The sequence below is a fragment of the Calliphora vicina genome, chromosome 1 (assembly GCF_958450345.1).
Source record: "Calliphora vicina chromosome 1, idCalVici1.1, whole genome shotgun sequence".
NCBI lineage: Eukaryota > Metazoa > Arthropoda > Insecta > Diptera > Calliphoridae > Calliphora > Calliphora vicina.
In genome coordinates this window covers 101,098,233-101,122,424 of record NC_088780.1, presented here as the reverse complement: position 1 = coordinate 101,122,424, position 24,192 = coordinate 101,098,233, and the positions used below count along the sequence as shown (strand labels likewise).

At 29.4% G+C, this 24,192-nt stretch overlaps 1 protein-coding gene across 1 annotated transcript in view; it reads right to left on the bottom strand.

The window, feature by feature from the left end:
- Positions 1 to 20,132, bottom strand: part of Cad99C (cadherin-99C) — a 287,105-nt gene extending 266,973 nt beyond the window's left edge. The window contains exons 1-2 of the mRNA XM_065515250.1: positions 19,605 to 20,132; positions 6,087 to 6,971 (exon numbers count right to left, since the gene is read on the bottom strand). The gene's annotated coding sequence lies outside the window, so the exon portion shown is untranslated. The remainder of the gene's footprint in view (positions 1 to 6,086; positions 6,972 to 19,604) is intronic.
- Positions 20,133 to 24,192: the final 4,060 nt, after the last annotated feature.

Below are 24,192 nucleotides of genomic sequence, written 5' to 3'. Positions count from 1 at the left end.
ATGTACACAAAACCGATATTTCTGCCTTAATCTGGCACAACTTGCACTTTTTTCCTGTAATTCCTAGGAAAGTAACATTGTAATAAAAAAAAACGTATTTTACCTTTCCCTGATCTTTAATAAATTTCCAAATAACAAAAAAAAATTTCAAACAACGGAAAATATCAAATAAATCATTAAAAGTACCTTAGCCGAAAGCAAATAAAACAAACAACATTCAACACAACATTATCAAAACAAATAGAAAATAATAGTTTTCCAATTTTCGAAATTCAAGCCGTTTTTTTTTTGTGAACCTCAAATGTCACGTAAATCTAATCTTCTTCCAGAGAGAATTATATTGCAAGCATGTTTAGAAAGAAAAATCCAAAAAGTTAAGTAACACAATAATAATAAACAAATAAAATAAATAAACAAAAAGATTTCAAACGAAAGAAAAAACGTAACGTAAGTATTATTGCTGATAGAAAGATATTAGACAGAAAGTCAAATAAGAAAACTATGAAATGAAATCTTATAGAGATATAAGCTGAAGCACGTAGCAATTGGATAAGAAATAAATTATAGAAAAATTATGGCAACATTAGGTAAAAACTATACAAAAAAAATGTTTAATAAAAACTATATTTAAAAAAGAGAAACTTTCAGCAATAACATAGAAATATATAAAGTTAATGCACACTAGTGTGGTCTTGGAAGATGAAGGGTACACTAAAAATAAAGCCATTTGAAGCCAAAACATGCTCACATTCAAAATACCAAAGCAAAATCTATGAGATTCTTCGAGAATGTTTATTATGGTCCTAAGCAGATTGGTATTAAAAATCAGCAAAATCGTTTCTGGAAAACAAAAGTTAGAAAGCCACATTTTGGACAAACTTATCCGAATAAAACCTCCCAACTTGTTAATATCTTTGAAAGTATTGAGTCTTTGAAGGCATGTAGTCAAACTTGATTAAAAATTAGTTGCTTTCATTTAAAGATTTCTGAAAGCCTTACATTACTTTAACTAGTTATACCCAACACCACCATAGTGGGGAGGGTATAATGTGTTTGTGCAGATGTTTGTAACACCCAAAAATATTAGTCTAACACCCACCTTAAAGTATACCGATCGACTTAGAATCACTTTCTGAGTCGATTAAACGATGTCCGTCCGTCCGTCTGGTTGGCTGTCCATGTAAACTTTGTGCGCAGAGTGCAGGTCGCAATTTCGAAGATATTTCGATCAAATTTAGTACATATTATTTTTTCGGCCCAAGAACTAAGCCTGTTGAAACTGGCTGAAATTGGTCCATTATTTCACCTAGCCCACATACAAATGTCCTTCCGAAATTGGACTTTATCGGTCATAAATGTTTAATTTATAAATGTACCTCCACAAACTGCGCTTCAAATAAGTTTTATATATACAAAATTCATGTCACCAAATTTTGTTACGATCGGTCCATAATTATTCACATCTCCCATGTAAGATCCGCTTCCGAAAATCACTTTAACGTGCTTAAATCGCTTAAAAATTATGGTATATACACAAAATTCACCATAAATAACTTTCATGTAGACATAAATCACACGACCTAATTTCATGGTGATCGGTCTATAATTGGTCATAGCCTCCATATAAGGCCCACTTCCGAAAATCACTCAAAAATATAAATTATTGAAATTTTAAAAGAAAAATGTTTTTGCTCTTTTACTTAGTGTAGGGTATTATATGGTCGGGCTTGACCAACAAAATAATAGAAAGTATTTCAAAAAATATAGAATTTACAAATAATGAAAGTAATATTATTTCATACTTTAATACATCCCTTCAATTCTAATAATTGACTTTAAAAAGAAAGTAATTTTTGTTTAAAACAAAAGAACAGCATTCCCAAAACCCAATAATTTAAAAGAAATTTAATTATATGTTTAATAGACCATGAAAAATGTTCCATAACATACATGATTTGTTAACTTTTTTATGTTTTGTATTTTTTTCGTATTAAAAGCTGTCATTAAATATTTTATTAATTATATGCATTTTGTGTTTATTTTTTTTGTATTTTGTATAAAAATTATTACCTTTATATTGTTTTTAATTTTTTATTATTTCTACCTAAAACTAATTTTTATTCTAAATAGTATTTAAGCAAAAGATTTATATGCTAAACAACCAGCACCAGTTTTTGCTTTCAACTTTATATTTTTTCAGTTTTTTTTGAAGGCCAACAAGTCAAGTTTAATAATGTTTTTCTATAGTTGTTTTTAATATACAAATATGAAAAGAATTATTTTTTTATATCATAAACGACAGAATGCATTGCCAGCAAATGTTTTGATCATAGCTATATGTATAAAAAATAATTAAATTAAACAAAAAATAAGAGCCACAAAATGTTTGATACTAATGGGAATTTGAAAACTTAATTTTTTTAAACAATATTCAATTATAAAGGGTCTTTCATTAAGCGTTTCCTATTTTTAGATTTAAACAAGAAAGAAAGAATAGTCGGTCAAGCCCGATCATATGATACCCTACACCGTTATTATGATTATAAACAGTTTTCCTTTAATATTTATATAGGAGCTATGATTAATTGTGGACCGATCGTTACCAAACTTGCTGACATGACTTTTGTATTTGGGGGATTTCATGTCAAGTGAACCAACCTTTAAAATCTATGTTTTCCTATCGGGATGAAATTTACACCAATGTTAATCCTATCAGACACAAATTTTCAACAAGATCGGTCAAGAACTCTCGGAGTTAGAGGGGGACAAAATTTGACATTTTGGCCAAACAGGTGTTTTTTTCTCATCTATGTAACTTATTACTTATTTTTCTTAGCAAAATGTGTCCCAAATAGTTTAGATAGCTATTTCTTCAATCTTATTTAAAAAAATAAAATAAAAAATTGTTGACATTTTTTTTTTCCAAAATCAAAATTTTTTTTTACTTTTTCTTCAAAAAGCGGCCTTTTTTTCTCCAAAGAATGGTTTGCTCTTTTCCTTGAGAAGCTTTTTGGTCGCTTAGTAGGATGCGAGTGGGATATCTATCAAAATAAATGTTTTGTAACTCAAGTCATAAATTTTTTTGTTTTTTTTGGGCAAAATTAAAACTTTATTTACTTTTTGTTCCAAATGGGCCGTTTTTTTAATTTTTATTTTGCTCAAATGAAAGCTTGGGTCCATTCCTTTAAGAGGTTTTGGTCGCTTAATGGGATGCAAGTGGCATATCTATCAAAATAAATGTATTGTAACTCAAAACATAAAATTGTTGACTATCTTTTTTGCAAAAGCTAACTTTTTATTGCTCGAAAGATAGCTTAGGTCTATTCCTTTAAGAGCTTTCTGATCTCGTAGTGGTATGCGAGTGGGATTTATATCAAAATAAATGTTTTAAAAAATTGTATGTCTTGAGTTACAAAACATTTATTTTGATATATAAATAATGCTGAATTTGACCGATGGCATGAGTTATGTTGGATTCGAGAGCCGCTGTGGTTTGTGTGCTCTAAAATCGCAATGTGACATGAGCTGTGTAACACCGTCCAGTTGAAATCACTTGTCGCTGTTCTCTATATTCAGACCCAATCAAGTTAGTAATCATCGACCTATAGCGCTCTCCATTGTCAGTGATGGCCTGGCCAGCGTTGATCTTAAAGAAATATGTACCAATGATGACGCCAGCAAAAAATTCTCACCAACCAGTGTCTTTTTTGGGATGCATTGTACGCTTTTAGATCTCGCCTCCAATTTCACAATTTTTTTTTTTGTTGACGTAAGCATTCACCAAGAAGTGAGCCTCATCACTGAAGTTGAGGATCAGTTTCCAACTACTTAGGGGCCCCTTCAACGAACACATGTCGTTTACATTCAGCACCTGGGTCAGTTGAATTTTGTTCGGTTTGCAGGCCCAGTCATGACGCCAAATTGCCGTATGCCGAAGGTCGAGCTCTTGTGAGTGGCTCGAAATCGACTGCCTGGGATTCTCCTGCACAGCGCAGATGTTTTCGGCAAATCTTGCGTTTCGTCGTCGTACGGGTTTTTGTTAATTGTTTACAAGTGGACTCAAATTTATCCGCTACACTATGAACAGCTCACTCCGTAGGACGATTATGAAGCCAGTAAAATGGGGGAAACACGCCAAGAAGGAATCAAGCTAATTTCGGATACTCCATTCTTAAAGAAGCGTATTCCAGAAAAAGTTCACTGCATCGGTCGAAACAATTAGGAGTCGGACGTTACAAGGTCTGGACAATAAGGCAGCTGAGGCAAAACTTCCCAACCACTGCATTCTAATTACTTTTTAACATTGCAACATTAGGCCGAGCGTTGTCATAATAAAATATTACGGTTTCATGTCTGGCCGCATATTCTAGGCGTTTTTCGACCAATGCTCGCTTCAACCGAATCAGTTGCATTCGGTACAGGTTCCCTGTGATGGTCTGGCTAGATTTCAGCAGCTGATAATAGCTAGAATCCTTTTGTCCCACCAAATACAGAGCATTACCTTAGCACCATGCGTATTTGGCTTTGATGTCGATTCGGCTGGTTGGCCGGACTTCTTATACAATCTCTTACGCTTCGGGTTATGGTAACGGATCAATTTTTAATCGCGGTGAAAAAAATCATTTTCTTTTACAGCGCTCAAGCGCTCGAAAATGCAAAATCATCTTTCAAGCTTTCTCGGCTTTAGTTCGCAAACGTTTTAAATTGCGTACCATTCGAATTGAATCAGAGAGACCTTGAAAGAAGAGTTTGCATGTGCGAAATGATTCACAATAAACTTTGAAGAGCAAATGGTGTGCTTCAGCGGCTCTTTTATTCAAATTAAAAATGTAAAGCAAAACTTCCCGCATATGACGCTTTGTTGGCACAAAATTTGACATTTTCGAAGCAACAAAAAAAAAGATTGTTGTTTACACAATAATAAGTGGGAATAAGTGACAGTTATACACCCTTCAAAACAAAAACCGAGTTCCAAAGATACTCTATTTATTATAAATCTCTTATTTTTATACCCTTCACCATTGTGAGAAGAGTATATATAAGTTTGTCATTCCGTTTCTAATTTCCACAATATAATTTTCCGACCCTATAAAGTATATATATTCTGGATCGTTATAGATAGCGGAGTCGATTAAGCCACGTCCGTATGTCTGTCTGTCTGTCTGTCTGTCTGTCTGTCTGTCTGTCTGTCTGTCTGTCTGTCTGTCTGTCTGTCTGTCTGTCTGTCTGTCTGTCTGTCTGTCTGTCTGTCTGTCTGTCTGTCTGTCTGTCTGTCTGTCTGTCTGTCTGTCTGTCTGTTGAAATCAATTTTCTGCAAACCCCAGATATCTTCGGGATCCAAATCTTCAATAATTCGGTCAGACATGCTTTCGAGAAGTTTCCTATTTAAAATCAGCAAAATCGGTCCACAAATGGCTGAGGTTTGAGGAAAAAACTAGGACAACCTCGATTTTTGACCTATTTTTGACTAAGACATTAATATAAACAATATGGATATCTAATGATAGATATTTCAAAGACCTTTGCAACGACGTATATAAGACCATAGTAAGTTGGACCTACAATGGGTCAAAATCGGAAAAAAAATATTTTTTAACCCGATTTTTTTTTTACAAAAAAAATTGAAAAAATATTTTTTTTTTTGAATTTAAAAAAATTTCTGAATTAAAAAAAGAAATTTTAAATTAAAAAAAAAAAATTTAAATAACAATTCGAAAAAAAAAATTTTTCAAAAAATAAAACTATTTTGGGAAAAAAATAAATTTTGTTTACCTAAAAATATTTGAAATTTTTATTTTGAAGTATAATTTGGTGAAGGGTATTAAGATTCGGCACAGTCGAATATAGCTCTCTTACTTGTTAATTATAAATAATTAAAAATCCATTGAGTCCATTTATATGAATCGTGGAAACAGACATTTACTTTTTTTTAAATATTGTTTACCTATAATTTTTCTCACGTCTGTGGCAAACAATTATAATGTGCAATTTGTTGAAGACCTTTTGTGGTTTACTAAATGTTATAATAAAACTTAATTATAATTAATTCAAAGAAAAACTAAAGAAACATCAAAAAATTTACTTACATTTTCAGATGGTTTTTATAATAAAGTTGCTGTCAGTGATGTTGATGTTGTCACCTTCCATACACAATAGTCGCGCAGATGGGGTCTTTAATATAATCCACAAATTTACGAGCAAAAGATTTAAATCATCACATATACTTATACAATTTTCAATGACAAATTTAGTCAACAAATTAACTTTTTTGGAATCGATAGCTGTTGTTAATTTAAAAAAGATTTTTTGTATTTTTTTTTAAATAAATTTATAAACTTAAATATGACACTTTTTATCTATTTTTTATTTAAAAAATTTCTGTAATATTATTGCTCTTTTTTCTGTAAAAAAACACTTTTTTTGTATTGTTGCTAATGAAGATGATCTCAGTTTCTTTTAAAAAAATGGTTAAATTTAATTTAAAGACAATTTTATCATTATTATAATATGTCAAACACATAATCAGCCTTAACAACACAATTTAATAAATTATTTTCATTATTAATATCAAAAAAAAGTTGTTAGATTTTTAAAAATTTTTTAATCTTATTCAACTTTTTGTTAAAATGTCACCCCTGGGTTTGAATTCTAAATTATAAACACGTTTCACTCACTTATTTAACAAATTAATTTTTTCGTTTTTTTGTTGTGCATTTAACAGATTCTTCTTCACTCATTCACTGACATTTTGTTATTTATAAATTCAATTTAACACAAATTCTGTTGTATATTTTGTTTGTATGCTTTAGCTGCAAAACTGATTATCTCTGCTTTTTTATTTATTTTTTCTAATTCTTTTTTTTCGGTTGTATAAAATAAGATTAAGGAGTGTTATTTAACCGCTTTAAAGTGTTTTTTTTCATTCAGTTCTAAAACACACGTTCCTTTGATTTCTTTGTTGAGAGTTCTTTCTGTAAATAGAAATGAATAAAATAAAAAGTTGTGTATTAGATTAAGAAGTTTTGATAATTATTATTTAGTATATGGGGGTACAATATTGTAGTTTAAAAAGAATTAAAAAAGGAAACAAAAGAATATGTTTAAAAACAAAATAAAGATGAAATATTTGGACGGGTTTTTGACATGTTTATTTACGTCTGAGACAACAAACAAAACAACTTAAGTGAACATATTTTTCATTGTTTTTAAGACAAGCGTATAAAGACATTAAAACGAATGAGTTAATTTTAGACAGCTACAAAGTATAGGAGTTGGAGTTTTTAAAGATTATTCTAAAAGGTTTTAATTCAAAAAGAGAATTATATAACTAAATAGTAATGTTATATTTCACTATACAGAGCCAGATAAACTATTAATTTGGTTAAATTTCAATACCAAATAACGAGAAGGAATATTTAGTACAAAAAAAGGGTGCCCCAATAGACTAGACGATAGTGTGCTGGGCTAGTAATCGGAGGGTTACGGGTTCGATTACCGCCAGAGACTCTGGGTGTATCTGCAGACAAGCAAAACGATTCGCGGTTTGTTATTCATTAAAAGAATAAAAAAAAATCATTCTAGATCGATCGTGCTTCCAACAGAAAGACAGATTAAAATGGCGGTGTCAATTGAAAAACCAATAATCTACACCTTACCATTGTCGAATTGACAACGTCCCTTGCTTCATTTTGAAATATGTACGCCTTTCTTCACTATATAAATCCAGTCCAACAAAAAGTGTTCCAAAAATCACGCAATATTGAATTTGCCTCAATTTAACAGCTGCTGTTAACCCTCTGTCTATACTTGACAAATATTTATCATAACAATTAATGACGTTTCTTGTCAAGACAAAGTACTAACAAGTAGCAAAAATACTAACAATTTTGCCATAACGAAGCAATAACACTAATAAATGGAGACTATACCTGATAATTTGTTATCTTGACAACGATTTTGACGTTTATCATGATAAACATTTTTCACGTATAGACAGGGGTTGTAAGGGCTGTGCAAAAATTAAGTATTTCACAAGAGAATAACATATCTTCATTGCTAAACAATAAAGAATGTTTAACGGCCACATTTTCTATCAAATATAGTTGGAAATTGACAACTGTGAAGAGAGTAATTGAAAAATTCTGGGAGTTTGGAACAATTGATGATGCTAAATAGAGCGGTCATATATAACAAGCCACTCAAATGTCTATTTCGAAACAGAGCGTGAGAGTGTTGGAGAAAGTCCAGATCCTTGACAATAATCGAAAATTTCAGGATACTCTTCACAGCGCAGAGAGGAGCAGAATGAAAATATTTGGGAAATAAATCTGACAGTGTTAACTGGCTATTACGATTGTCAAACAGTCTTAGAAAAGAAGTATGTATTAGAGTTTAAATTTTGACAACGGACCAAACACAAATCGGACTGTGGGGCCTTAAATTAGTGCTCAGACAAGCAACATTATTGAACGTTTGCGAATTTGTTGTAATTCGACCACAGATTTTGATATATTCCTTGCTCAGGTGTTTTTAAAATATCGTACACAATTGACGACCGATTTCATTTCAATTTTTAATTTGAAAATTGAATTGGAATTTTCGTAAATTTTTTTTGGCCATAAACCCGTTGTTAATACTTGTTTCATAGACAAAAAGTTTCTGGATATATTTTTCATTGAAAGGTATCTCAACAGGAATAGTTTTAAAATAAAAAATGCTAAAAATTTAATAACAGAAATAATCCTAGGGCCTTCCGAATTCAACCCATTTTTCATCAAAATTTAAAATTTTTCCAAATCTACGATACCAAAACGAGCTACAGTTTCAGTTAAAGTGATTAATACCAACTCAACCATAATATTGTTTACTGTCCCGGATTAGAATGGTCTCAATGTCAAAATTCCACAAAGTAACTTAAAAATTACGATTTTTTTAAAAATATTTTAGCTTTTATTTTGAAACATTTGTGAAATATAAATTTATTCAAAGTATTGATCATTGTTAGCTATGACATTTTCCCATCTTTCTGGCAACATATGGATTCCGAGGCAAAAGAACTGCTCATCTTTTGAAGCCAATGTAAAGCGTATCTCAGAGAAAGCGTTCTTCGTCAATCGAAATAAATATTAGGTCTGGACTATAAAACCAGTGAAAACTTTCTATCGCCTTAATTCCAGGTATTGCAACATGTGTCTGGTGGCATATTCTGGTCGTTTTTCGGCCAAAGCTCGCTGTTGCATTCGGTACAGTTTTCCTATGATGATCTCGAGAGATTTCAGCAGCTTCAAACCACCAAATACACCAAATACAGAGTATTACCTTAGCGTCATGGGTATTTGGCTTTGGTGTCGTTTCGGCTGGTTGGCCGGGCTTTAAATACGATATCGGACGATTCGGGTTATCGCAATGGTTACATTTTTCATCGCAAGGAATGATTCGGTGCATAAATGATTTTCTTTATTTCCAACATGCGAAATCGTTTTTCAACATCCCTCGGCTTCAGTTCGTATGGTATCCAATTTCCCTGCTTTTGGATGAATACTGCTGCTCGCAAACGTTTAGAAATTTCTGCTTGAGTAGCTCCTAGTGATTTTGCAAACTCTTTTTTAGTTTGACAACGTTCTTTGTGGAGTAATGCCTCCATGAAGAAGGCCTAGGCGATCATTGTATTCCGTGCCAAAGTCACCACATCTGAACCGCACAGACCATATCTCGCATGTTGAAATCGATTGAACACATAGCGGTGTGCTACAGCGGCACTTTTTTTATACCCTTCACCATGAGTGGCAAGGGTTATAAGTTTGTCATTCCGTTTGTAATTTCCACATTTTTCATTTGCGACCCCATAAAGTATATATACTCTGGATCGTTATAGATAGCGGAATCGATATAGCCATGTCCGTCTGTCCGTCTGTGTATTGAAATCAACTTTCCGAAGCCCCCAAATAACTTACATACACGATTCATACATCAATATCTCCGAAATTCTTCCGGCTCGGTCGAAGTCATTAATATAGACAATATGGATATCTAATGATAGATATTTCAAAAACCTTTGCAACGACGTATATAAGACCATAGTAAGTTGGACATACAATGGGTCAAAATCGGAAAAAAATATTTTTTAACCCGAATTTTATTTTCATCAAAAAATTTTTTTTTTGTCATAAATTCTTTTTCCAAAAAAATAAATTAAAGAAATTTAAAAAAAAAAAATTTTAAAAAACTTTTTTTAAAAAAAATTAAAAAACAATTTTTTATGTAGAATTTGGTGAAGGGTATAAAGATTTGTTTGTTTAAATTAAAGAAGTGAAGAAAAACTTCTCGCATATGACGATTCGATGGTACAAAATTCGATATTTTGGATGCAAAAATTCTGAAAAATTTAATTAGACATCTTATAATACACTAAATAAACACACTCTTATGTCTTAACATCCCCCTTTTCGCTAAATAACTAGCTCTCTCTCCATTTCTTCTCTTTTCAGGTTAAAGGGACCAACTAAATATTATTTTGTACGATTCAAAAATACTTAGATGATTCCAATGAAGTTGAAGTTAACGGAAATTTTGAATTTGAAAGATTTTTGTCAAAAACCCTCATACAAAGTTTAGCCTCTGGATAAAAATTAACTTTTCGAATGAGAACATTTTTTAAATTAACCCTTTAGTACATTAGGGGTCAAAATACCCCCATCATATTTTAAAGCAAAAAAACAATATCTTAAAATTGGTTTCTAAAAAGAAAATTTTGAAATTAACCCTTTAGTGTATTTGGGGTCAAAATGCTTGGTAAGCTAAAACAACAGTGTATTTTTTAAACTTTAAAAAAGAAATTCTGTGAATAAGATTGGGAAACGTAAAATATTTATTCCTAAAACACGACAAGTCCTTTTTATATAAAGTTTTAAAACTAGAACCGGTCCCCATCCCCGTTGGTTTTTCTCCCTCTAGGGCAGCTTTACTAATGGACTTTTGTTTAAAAAAAGTTTTATTTTAATGATACGAATGTAAGTAGTTGTGACAACAAGTTTAACCATTAAATTCCTAAAATAAATCGTAGCAAATACTTATTATTTTCAGTTTGGTGTTTAAATCTGATCAAGGTTTTTCTTTTTCCACTCAAAAGTTAAAATAATTTAATGACAGTTGCTGTTGCTAGGTTACACTAACTAACTGTAACAAACTCCTTTTTGCCACAAAATATTTTCATCGCGATTTCTGCTCAATTTCCATTGTAAAACGTTCACAAACATATTTAAACAATGCGCATTTTTGTGAAAAATAATATTATTAACAAGTAGAAAAAATAATAAAATGGAGAGAAAAATGTAGATCACATTTAAAAGCAAGAAAATAAAAATAGTACTTGTATTGTTGGTTGGTTGGTTGTTTGGTACTTTATGAATGTACGAGTATGTTTTTCAATAACTATTATTTTTAGTGTGTTTCTGTATTTTTTTTTGGCGAATTTGATCATGATGTTTATATTTCTGTTGACCTCATTTGCTCGGTAAACAGTGAAAGAAATTGCGTTATTCTACAAAAAAAAAAAAAAAAACAAAGAAAAACGCCGTTAAGCACTTGGCGGTAAAAGTGCAGTTAAACTAAAATAACAATGTCTCATTTTTTGCGTTGAGTTGGCGGTTTGTTTTCTTGAGCAGTTCATTTTATTTTAAGTTTTATTTCAACTTTTATTTCTTTTAGCACTTTTTTTTTGTAAAGCCAAGAAATAAGCCAAACTTATTTGGTTTGGGAAATTGACTGGTCCGTATAACTGACTGTTTGGCTGGCTTGCTGGCTGACACTCAGTTAACAATTGTTGCTTGGTTTGGTTTGTTTTTATTAAATGAGGTCAATTGCATGCGCCGGCGACGACGATGACGACGCGACGCCGCACATAAAATCCCAAAAACGTCATTGCACATTAAACATTGCAGTGTATTGTGGTGGTGCATGGCCATGATGGTGTTGTATGCCACACAAAAACCACTAAGAAGCACCTAAAGGTTTTCCTTGCCTCTCTTTTGTTTTTCAATTTAATTTAACAGTCAAACAGCCTGCTTTGTAATGAAGATAATGATGACGTCTTAGATGATTATGAGACTGATGATGATGTGGTTGTTGCAGTTGTTGTTTTATAGTTGGTGGTAAATTGTAAATTGTTTCTTTTGTTTCAATTATATTTTGTTGACTGCTTATATCAGTAGTGTAAGTACGGTAAGTAAAAGTTGGCTGATTATTTTGGCCATTTTACGGTTTAGACCATAAACTAGCAAATAAAAGAAATTTAATAAAAAGCTGTGTATCCCCTTTTAAACAAAACCAAATTTCTATTGATGATCTTTAAAACATACAAGCATACATGCATGTCTGTCTGTCCATCTGTCCGTCCGTCTGTCTGTCTAATTTCAACAAGTACTCCGTATGTTTGTTCAAAGTCGTAAACTGCAAAACAATTTGAACAGAAAATAAAACACAATTTCACTGACGTTTTTCACTTAAAATGTTTATCAAGATTTTGACTACAACTAGTCAGAGGATTAGCCTGATTTTTTTATTTTTTTTTTTTTTGCCAAAAATCAACTTCATTTTATGAATATTCACTCAGTTCAAATACTCTGTGTACGAGTACATGAATGAAGATTAAATAATAGAAACCGAACAAAAAAATTACCTTTCACTTTAATGTTTTTCAATTTTAGAGTTTTTCGTTTCGTTTTTTATTGCAAATGTTTGAATTTGAATACAACTTGTGTGTCTCTCGTATGCATCGTATATGTTGAGGGAGTTTTGCAATGAAAATAATTATTTTATTAGTTTTTTTTTTCTTCTTCTGCTAAGCAAGCGGTTTAAAACAGTTTGATTGTTTTATATTTGGACAAATGTTTTCGGTTTGTTTTTTCCTTATGTCTTTGTTTAATTAGTTAATTATTTTAATGACAAATTTATATTGCTATTTTTGGTGAAAAATGTTTCTGGACAACGTTCAATGATTAGCAATTAAAGGAAAAGTTTAATTAGGAGATATTTTTGGTATTTCCTTAACAGATAGTTATGGTTGTTTTTATGGTATATTTAAAATATAAACTTTTTATAGGGGTAATGCTAAAAATAATAATTAATGCTTTTGGGGTCAATTGCCCCCTCCCCCCCTTATTTTTGGAAGCTACTTGGTATGTTTTTAAATATTGCCTTATTTCGATTTTAGCTTGCTATGGATTTTCAAACATAAGAATTCGAAATTAACCCTTATATACATTTCCGGTCAAAGTACCCCCTCAATTTTATTCGAACATAAAGATAAATAAAGATTTCTAAACAGAAACATTTTAAATTAACCCTTTTATGCATTAGTGGTCAAAATACCCCCATTTTCTTACGCTTAAAAATACAGCCCAATTTATTTTTAGGCAGAGTTTACTTTAAAAAATTTCAAAATTTTAAATTAACACCTTTTGAGGTCAATAAAAATGCATTTTAAATATTAGTTTTGAAAATGAGATAATTTGTTCTAGATTTTTAATAAAATATTCGAATATTTGTTGCATTGTTGCATTTATGGCAAAAATTCATCCGATTATGGTAAATTTTAAAAAGCAAACGTTTTTTTATTACTCTTTCTAATAAAAAAAATTTTTTCTCTGGATTTTTAAGAAAAAAAAAATTGGACATTCATTTGTGGTCAAAATACCCACCAATTTCTTAAACGATTTAAATTTTGCCAAAAAAAACCTCAGATATTTAATTCTCTAATGTCCAAGCCTACCCAAGGCACTCATCGTAGAAATACCAATAAATGCAAATATAACTGATTTTGCATTTCAAAAACTCATGTAACAATTGCTAAAAAACGCACTTAAATTATTTTAAAAAGCTTTCAAAGTTTTTTAAAATGAAATATCATATTATGTTTGCATTTATTGGCTTTTTGCGAAGAGTGCCTTGAGGCGTGCTTAAGCATTAGAGGGTTAAATACGGATTTCTAAAGAGAAAAATTGAAAACTAACACTCAAATATATTTGAGGTTAAAAGTTTTTTATGAGGTTTAGCAGTACAAAACAATTTTTGAGTAAACTTTTAATATGTATACTAGGGTGGCCCTTAATAAACAAAAGTTGGATTTTGGCCAGTTACCCCCCCCTGTTTGGTGCACATTGGCAAAAAAAATCATCCCTCTGAAGTTTTGAGATGCATTTACAAGGGGAAAAATGCAATTTTTTCAGTTTTTGAAACAATTTTGCCATTCAAAAATTACTTTTGTAATTTAATTTAAAAGAGGAGAAATGTGTACGTAATTATCGTTCAAAAGAGACATAAAAAACAGAAATTTTAAAGTTTTTGAAAATTCCCCAGACCATTAAAGTGTCTCAGGCCACTAGAACAAGAAATGTAGGAACAAAATTAACATATTTTGAGAAATATTAAAATAAAAGCTCATTTTTACTTAAAATATGTCCATATTTACTTGTATATGAGTTTTTGGCTTCGTGGGATACCGTATGACCAAACAAAATTTTTATTAACGGCAGTTTCAAAACTCAATTTGAGTTTTGAAACTGCCGTTTTTGAGAATATAATAGACAATAAAATTTGAAAAAATTATGAAAATAGCTCCGTACCTGCGGTTTAAATTTTGCAATTTTTGAGAAAAACTAATTATTTGGAAATATTTTGGCAAATGAGCCCAATTTCCTTACTGCTATGAATTTTAAGTAGAACCTATTCAGAATATATAGTCCAGATAATTCTAAATATACTCTGAAAGTTTTACTAAAATTGGAAAACGCTAAACCTTAAATAGTGAAGGTCAAAGGTAAAATTTTTCAATATTTGGAATTTCTAATGGAAAGATAGCGAAATGTTATATATTTTTGGGCCGATTTTGATGAAACTTAAGAAAAATATAACATGAAGTCTAGTATTTAAAATAACAGCACACAAATGGAAATTAACCTTTAATGGCACTTGAGGTTAAAATGATCCCAAAATTTTATAGTCATTACCGATTTACCAAACATTTTTTCAGGATGATTGTTTTACCAATGTTCACCAAACTGGGGGTGAGATAGACTGTTTATTAAGGGCCACCCTAATGTATATTTAAAAGAATACATTTAATAAAAAGCACTGTTCTTTTAGAAACCCTTTTAAAATGCAAAATAACCCTTTAATCCAATATTGGCCCCAATTTGAAATCCTCTCACTCATTTATTGATCTATTTTGCTGATTTTCAATACAAAAATTCTAGATCTATTTAGCAAAATAAGATTTGGTCACGTAAGTGAATTTCTTAGAGTAGACTTAGAGTAACTCATGTCAACTCATTCTCAAAGATATTTTTTTTTTATATATTTTAGATTTGTTTATATATGTGTATTGGAGTCAAAAGCAAAATTTTCAAAGCGAATTTCAGTTTTTGAAACTGGATATAAGATTAGATTAAAACTAAGTATTCCAAAAATTTTGTATCAATCACTAGTCACAATAATGCTACTCTTGTTTAAAATAATTAACACAACTCGCAATTGAAAAACACATTTTCGACACATTCACATATCTTGAAATTTGGATTTTCAATAACTTGAAGGAGTTACTGGAAATTTGCGATAATTTCTCAAATCGAGCTCGTGAAAAAAATAGACAATTTAACAAAGAATTTAAAAATTGTTTTATAATTTCTTGGATGAATAAATATTTAGGACCAGTATTATTGTGGCAACAAACACTGAACAATATTAGATTAGAGATTTGTCTAAGGGCCATTATTACAACTTGCCTTTAAGTTCGAAATAGTAAAAGTTAACTTTAAGTAATAGAAAAAGGTGCCCTTAAAGTTAACTTTTACTATTTCGAACTTAAAGTTGTAATAAGTTAAGTTGTAATAATGGCCCTAAGAGTAGCTAAATGGGGTCAATGACAATGTGTTGTTAGAGTGACAGGTGCTCTTCGTATGTTCAAGTGTTAGCAATAGAATTAGTTCCTACCACCGAGGTGTCAATTAAGTGACTTGGTTTGTGTCAGTTTCTTTCCTTATACGTATGTTGGAAAGTCTTTTTATTAACCACTAATTTTTTCTTATTTTAAGATTTACCAAGTAACGAAAAAGCAATCGAATATAGCAATCGAATATAGCAAAATGACTAAATCACGAAAAAATAAATAACAACATAACTTAGGGTTAGCTCTAACTATAGGTGTTAATATTCTTACTGAAATATGTCACATAATTTGTAGTTAAATTAAGTTAAAATTTGTCATAAATAAAGTTGTATTGTACACAGAAAAGACAGTTTCGTAGTAACAACCCAATTTGTTCCCAATCGAATGATTCGTTTGCATACACAGAATTTTTCGGTTCAATCCACAGAAAGTCAGTTGATAAAGAAGAAGAATTTTGGTTGAAGCAACCAAACTTTTGTTACCACTTATGAAATTTTGTAGCTACAACTGTAAAATTCTATCACAATATTAGAATCATTAGATTGGCAACAAATTTGGTTGTTACTACGAATTTGTTTTCTCTGTGTAGTTTTACAAAAATCTAAAAGAAACTCTACTTTTCATCTGTGAATGCATTTAAGTCGTTAGGACGTTATGGGGTAAGATCAGGTTTTGCATTGTCCCACAAGTACTTAATATGATATATACAAATGTTGTATAGAAAAAAATTAATTGGATGGTCTAAATGCAATTTGTAATTAAAACACTTAACATTGAGAGAAAATACGGATGGCTGTCATAATTTTTTTACCTTATTAGATCAGGTATGCATTTATATGCAATCAACATAAAAAACGCTAAAACAACTTTTATCATTTTACTTTATACTGATCGTGTAAACGTAAACGGCAACAAACAAACAAATTTTCGTCACATTTTTCTTTGGATATGTTTAACTCCTTGACTCTTTGTATTTTTTTTATTTTTAAAACTGTGTTTTTTTAGAACAAGTAATACAATCGTTTTTTAGATTTTTAATGGCCAGAAATCTTCTTTGTAAATTTATTATATAAAGAACTGTGCGGATGATTATAAACCCTCGTGAAAATATAGATAACTTTTAGATATATAGTTTTTTAATATGAAATTAACCTTCTAACACGCAAAAAAAAATCGCGCTCAAAATTTCATTTGCTAAAATTAGAAGACATCAATCACAAAACAGCTGACAGAAGAAAAACTAAAAGTCAGAATGCATTTCGACAATCTAGAGAAATGTTAAGAAATCTGTAAACTAAAGTCTCAGTTAAATATAAAAAAAAAAATATGATTTTTTTTTGAGATAATTGATGTTTTGTAATTCATGCCTTGAGGCACTCTTGCGGGTTAGAGGGTTAAATATGAAACGAGTGCGATATGTTAATCAATGTATTTTGTTGACGTATAAAACATGTGATTTGTTGTATCTTTCCTTTTAAACCCTTTCGTGACCAATATATCAAAATAACCTAAAGAAAATTTTTTTTTTTTTATTAAAAAAATTATCTAAATTACTTCAGAAAAAAATGTGTTTTCTTAAGGCATAAATTTGCCCAAATTTTCTTTACAGATATGTCTAATTTAGAAATTTTTTTAGTTTTGATGCAGAAATGGAAAGTTAGTGTTATTGTCAAGTAAAGTTTGTACAAACAAATTTAAATCAATGATTTTAAGATTACAAGAGTCAACTCATTATTTCACTTCTGTGAAAACGTTTTTATAATTTTTTTTTAACTAAAACCTAGCACTAATATCTATCTTTAATTTTAATAAAAAAAATTATAATTATTACAATAATTATATCTAAAAATGTCACTTTACTGGCTTGCTGTTGAGCCATATTTACAAAAAAAAAGAAATTACAATTTCAGTTACTATGATGTGTGTTTTATTATACTGCATTACTAAAAATAAGAATTCGAACATCGAATTTTGATAAGCAAAAATTGTAATGGTACCTAAATATGTGCAGTGAGTGCATCGGCTGCTAAGCCAATTGACTAATACTACTGGTATTGATATAAATCCGTGCTTAGTTACTTATGGAGTAAAAATATTTGGCAATTTTTACCCATAAATATTGATTTGAAATTAATTTGAAGTTAACTTTAAGATAAATTTAGCAGCCGTAGATAGGTATACCGTATATAGGTATCTATTTGTTAAAATTACGGGTATAAGAACTACTTGGCTTTATGTATTGGATAGTTTGAACAATAATAATCTCCAGAAACTAGATCGTTTATGTGTTATCCGCATAATATCAATCTCTAATGGCACAGTAACAAAAAAAGTCTAATGGAGTTAAATCATTGCTCAAACATCCACAGGGACTTGGAAGTGCCACTAGTGAAGGATGAGTTTAAGAAAGTCCGCGATAAATATATACTGAAACTGCAATCCCACCCAAATCCGCTTGCTCGGCTTCTCGCACAGAGCCAAACCAGATCAAGGCTTCGTAGAGGAGATTTACCACCCCGATAAGATGAGGTCCATGCATCAAGCAATGCTCTCGTTAGAGAGCAATTAGTTTTAATTTTAGTTATAAGATTTAAACACTTATTGTTAGGCCTAATGATTAGGCAGATTCAATAAATAAGTGAAAAGTTAAAAAAAAAAATCATTGCTAATCAGGGGTTATATGACAACGTCAAAACAGCTGATAACAAGGTTAGCCAACTAATGACCGTAATTGCAACAAATAGATATCTACGGTGTAAAATACCCAGCTGATAAATTTACCTAAATGGTAACTTGTCATAAATTTCAAATCAATATTCAATAATTACTAAATATTTTTACTCCATAATCAAATAAGCACTCATTGATATCCATTTGTAGAAATTACGGGCACAAATGCTCCAAATATCGATTGTCGTGTTGCATAAATAATAAAAAAGTTTATTGTTTTAAATACAGCAAAAAAAAAACTAAAATAAATTATTTTTTTTATTGTTATTTCAATTTTAATACAATCTTTTTATGAAGACCATCTTAAAGAACACTAGTCCTGGATATTTATGTAAAATGTCAGCACATTTTCTTCCACAGTTTTGATTTAAATCAAATTTTAATATATTCTCTAATTTATTTTCTTATATTTTTAAATTTTTACACCATTTTCTTTTTTATTTTTACTCCAATAAACCCATTGTTAAGGAAAGAATAATTATAGCCATTTTATTTTGCATTAATCACTGTTTTTATGTGTTATTTATTTAAACAAATCTGTTTAATTTTTTTTAACAAATCACTAAAAGTTGTTTTATTTTTTTGTTGTAAATAATGCACTTTCTTCACTTTTTATAAATTCACTTAAATCATAACAATTATTTATTACATGTTTAAACATGTTTTTTAAAATTTGCATTTGATTACTAACATGCAATTTGTTGTTGTTTTTACTCATGTTTTGTTTTCCATTTCATTGATGAAACCGTTATAATTCTCTCTTAAATGAAACACAGTGTGGAGAAAATATGAATTTTAATAGTAAAAATATAATTATTACAAATTATATTCAATTGAATTTTTTTTTTAATTTTTTTTTTTTTTTTTTTTTTAATTTTAGTAAAATAAATTAATTTTTATTTTCATTTGTTTAAAAATTTTTTCAACTCACTTTTCAATTTGCAATAATTTTTTTTGCACCTTCTATAAAAAAACACCTGTTGTTCTATAATCCACCAAAAAACAAACAATGTGCTTTGTTTACCACCAACAATTTTGTTAAAATTTTTGTAAACAATTTTATAATAATTTTTTTTATTTATTTAATTTACACTGAGCATGTGTAGTAGTAGTTTTATAAAACACAAACACAGTTAAATATTTATTTATTTAAAATACACTCACAAAAATATGCAATACGTTTTGCAAAATAAAGGTTTGGGCGTTTAATTAAACTCTTTTCTTTGTTTTTTTTTTCTGTTCAATTAATAAGTAATGGAACCGCTATAATCCACAACAATAACTATAGAAAAATGGACAACACAGTCAAACAAAATAAAAACTAAACCGTCGGTAAACGTTTCTAACATAGAAATACTGCGGCAACACGTTAAAACGCCTCAATAGTTCGCTCTAAACTGAAGTTAAGCCACAACAGAGAAACAAGTGGGAGCCTCAAATTAACACAACACTAGACTCTTACTAACGAAATACGGCAAGTAGTAGGGAGATAAAAAACAGCAACAACAATAACAAAAACAGCAAAAGCATGGTTTTGAAGAAATGAAAGATGGAAGACAAAGTAAACAAATACAACAAAACCAACAATAAGTCCAAAAGAAAACCGGTTTTAATTCAACTTTAATTTTTGTTTATTATTACATTTGCAGGTGTAATAATGAGAAAATAAAAGGTGAATAGTGTTAAAAAGAGAGTGAAATAATAAAAACTAACAGCAAACGGTTTAACAACCAGTTAACATTTAACAAACACATTTAATGAAACGGTTAACAGGGGTTTAGTTTTCCTAACAACAGAGCACTAAACTGAAATTAAACAAGAGAGCTAGCTCTCTCTCTCACAGATTGCTATAATAAGAAGGTAAACAAATGGAATGTTTGTAAACAAACCAGTTTTGTTTTTGTATATAAAAGGAAAAATATCACAGCTTTGTTTGTAAATAATAGAGCAGAGAAAAAGAAAATCAGTTATTAGAGCGTAATTTAGCAGTGAGAGAGGGAAATTGTTAAATATAACCGTAGTTTCTTGTTACATGATTCTGTTGTAATGAGAGTTGTGTTATTAAATAACTTTAACAAAAAACACAAAGATATTCTTGTATTTCCAACAAGTGTTGAGGTTGTTTCTTTAAAAATTTCAAAATCTTGTCAAAGATCAGTTACGTATGACTAAATAGAATGGTGCTGTGCTGTATAAAACTCGCTATTGATTAGTTATGAACACAAGTGTTTGTTCTATAGAATGCAGTTTTTTCGGTTAATGTTGTAAACTGATCTACATATTTATTTATAGTTATGCTATTGTTTACTTGATTTTTTTGTTGTTGTTAATATTTCAAAATATTCTAAAATTTAACATTGTAAATCAAACTTATTTGAAGTTTTTTTTTTTTTTTGGTTTATTACAAGTTATAGAGAACCAGTAAAAAAAAAACTAGTTATTACCATAAACATAAAAACTTATTTATGAGCTAATAATTTAACATGTTGTTGCTGCTGCAATTTCAATTGTTATGACTATTTATTGTAGTCAACAAAAAAAAAATTAGAACAATATAAGAACATGAGTGATAATGAGTATTTTGTTTCGTTTTTTTTTTAATTATTTTTTGTAGCAGCATTATTTTAATAATACAAATTAATTTGTTTTATAATTTAGGTCAATATAGAAAAATATTGGTTATACATATGTTGTTAGCGAAATAATAATTATAAATATCTTGAGTCATTCGTATATCAATCATTACCTTCAAGTTTTAAATCAAAAAGTATTGGTAGGGATATCATGCTCCACTTTTGAAGTCGTTAAACTTACTGTCTTAATTACAAATATTAATATATCGTCACCTAAAATGCAAAAAAACGTATCATCAACAAATTTGAAATAGACTTTATTGTTGATTGCGATTTACTACATCATGCTGCATATGAGTACACAATTTTAAACGTTTACTATCAAAAATAATGAAATTATAACCAAAATAAACTACGTATCATCAAGTGCATGATTTTCTTGAACAGAATAACATATTTGTTTTGAATAATTAATTAATAAATAAATAGTATTTTACCTTATTTTAGGCAGTTTCCTATTATTCTTAATTAATTCGTAATTCAGATTTGAAAATTTTGTTTCAATATTTCGAGTATTTTCTTTTTTATATCGTTTATGGCCTCTCCTATAAACTTATGAAAAGTGATGTTACGTTATTTTGCATTTTAGGTGACATATATGATATATAACTTAAAATATTTTTTATGATTTTCAAATTAAGCTAAGAAAACCTTAAACCATTTAATCAAAAATAAAATGTTTGTTCACTAATTCAAAAACACGGTATCGTAATTTATCCTAGCTAATAAAAAATTTTGGAAAGTCAATCTATCTAAGCATAAAATTTAGTTTCAGTGTCCGCCAAATATTGATCAAATACTAAATAAACTGAATTTTGCTCTAATTAGAAACTGAATATTAAGTCGAAACAAAGATACGTGCTTATTAGGGTGGCCCTTAATAAACGAAAGTTGGATTTTGGCCATTCTCACCCTCCAGTTTGGTGAACATTAGTAAAAAAAATCATCCTGAAAAAATTTTAGGTAAATCGGTTGGGGATACGACGTGCCGCAAGCCCTCTGAAGTTTTGAGATGCATTTACAAGGGAAAAAATGCATCAGTTTTTGTAAAAATTTTGCCATTAAAAAATTACCTTTATAATTTAATTTAAAAGAATCGAAATGTGTACGTAATTGTCGTTCTAATGCGACATAAAAAACAGAAATCGGTCAAAAAATGTTAAAGTTATTAAAAATTCGCCAGGCCATTAACGTGTCTCAGGCCACTAGAACATGAAATGTAGGAACAAAATTAACATATTTTGAGAAATATTAAAATAAAAGCTCATTTTTACTTAAAATATGTCCATATTTACTTGTATATGAGTTTTTGTCTTCGTAGGATACCGTTAACCTATTCTTAGGTATGAACAAAGAAATAAAATTTTTTTAACGGCAGTTTCAAAACTCCATTTTCAAATTTTTAAAAATTTTGTTAAACAAATTTCAGAATTTTTTGATCATCTCATTGGGATTTATTAAGAATGTAATAGGGAATAAAAATGTGAAAAAATTATGAAAATATCTCTTATAGTTTTTCCGTACCTGCGATTTAAATTTTGAAATTTTCGAGAAAAACCAATTATTTGGCAATTTTTAGGCCAATGAGCTCTATTTCCTTACTCTTATGAATTTTAAGTAAAACCTATTGAGAATATTATAGTCCAGATAATTCTAAATATACTCTGAAACTTTTACTAATATCGGAAAACGTTAACCCTTAAATCGTGAAGGTCAAAGGTCAAATTTTTCAATATTTGGAATTTCTCTTGGAAAGATTTCGAAATGTTCAAAATGTTGTATATTTTTGGCCGATTTTGATGAAATTTAACAAAAATATAACACATAACCTGAGACACGTTAATGGCCTGGCGAATTTTTAATAACTTTAACATTTTTTGACCGATTTCTGTTTTTTATGTCTCATTAGAACGACAATTACGTACACATTTCGATTCTTTTAAATTAAATTATAAAGGTAAATTTTTAATGGCAAAATTTTTAAAAAAACTGAAAAAATGCATTTTTTCCCTTGTAAATGCATCTCAAAACTTCAGAGGGCTTGGGGCACGTCTTAACCCCAACCGATTTACCTAAAATTTTTTCAGGATGATTTTTTTACTAATGTTCACCAAACTGGGGGGTGAGAATGGCCAAAATCCAACTTTCGTTTATTAAGGGCCACCCTAGTGCTTATGTACATATATTTGCTTCAATATATTTTCCTAAAAATACTTTTATTTTGAACACAGGATATTCATATCTTCCATTTTCTAATGATTTCCCTCAATTAAGCCATTTTGTGATTAACATCACATTAAAAATTGAGATTGGGCCATGCTAGCAAATGAACATTTACTTATTAAACAGTTCTTTGTAGGTATATGGAAGAATAATCAAAAAACTTCCATTATATTTTTAAGAATATTCTTGTAATAAGTTGTCTGATTTTTATAAACAGAGTCTTGTATAAAAAATTTAAGTCGACTTAAATTTTCTGAGGTCATCTTCCAATATTATTTAAGCAAAGCTATTTAAAAATACGTATAGTATTTTGTACATTATCAGTCTAACTATAAAAGAAGTTTTAAAGTTTATTTTTGTTAAAGTAGACTTTATTTTAAAACATAACTTTTGTTTTTCCGTATTATAAGAAACATTATAAAAAAGATTTCAAATCTTTTTCCAAGTTGGATTTTAATACATACAGTAGCCCAATAAAGTCTACATACAGGAATTCAAATTAAATTTCTTTCGTTGAAAGCTGTATTTGTAATTTAAAATTAATGAAATATATTTGTTAAAAAAATAAATTCACACTAAAAAAAATTAAAACAACATCACTTAGGTCGGGTTTGGCAACATTTCCTATCACGTCCAAAATTTCACCATTATTAGAATTTTTGA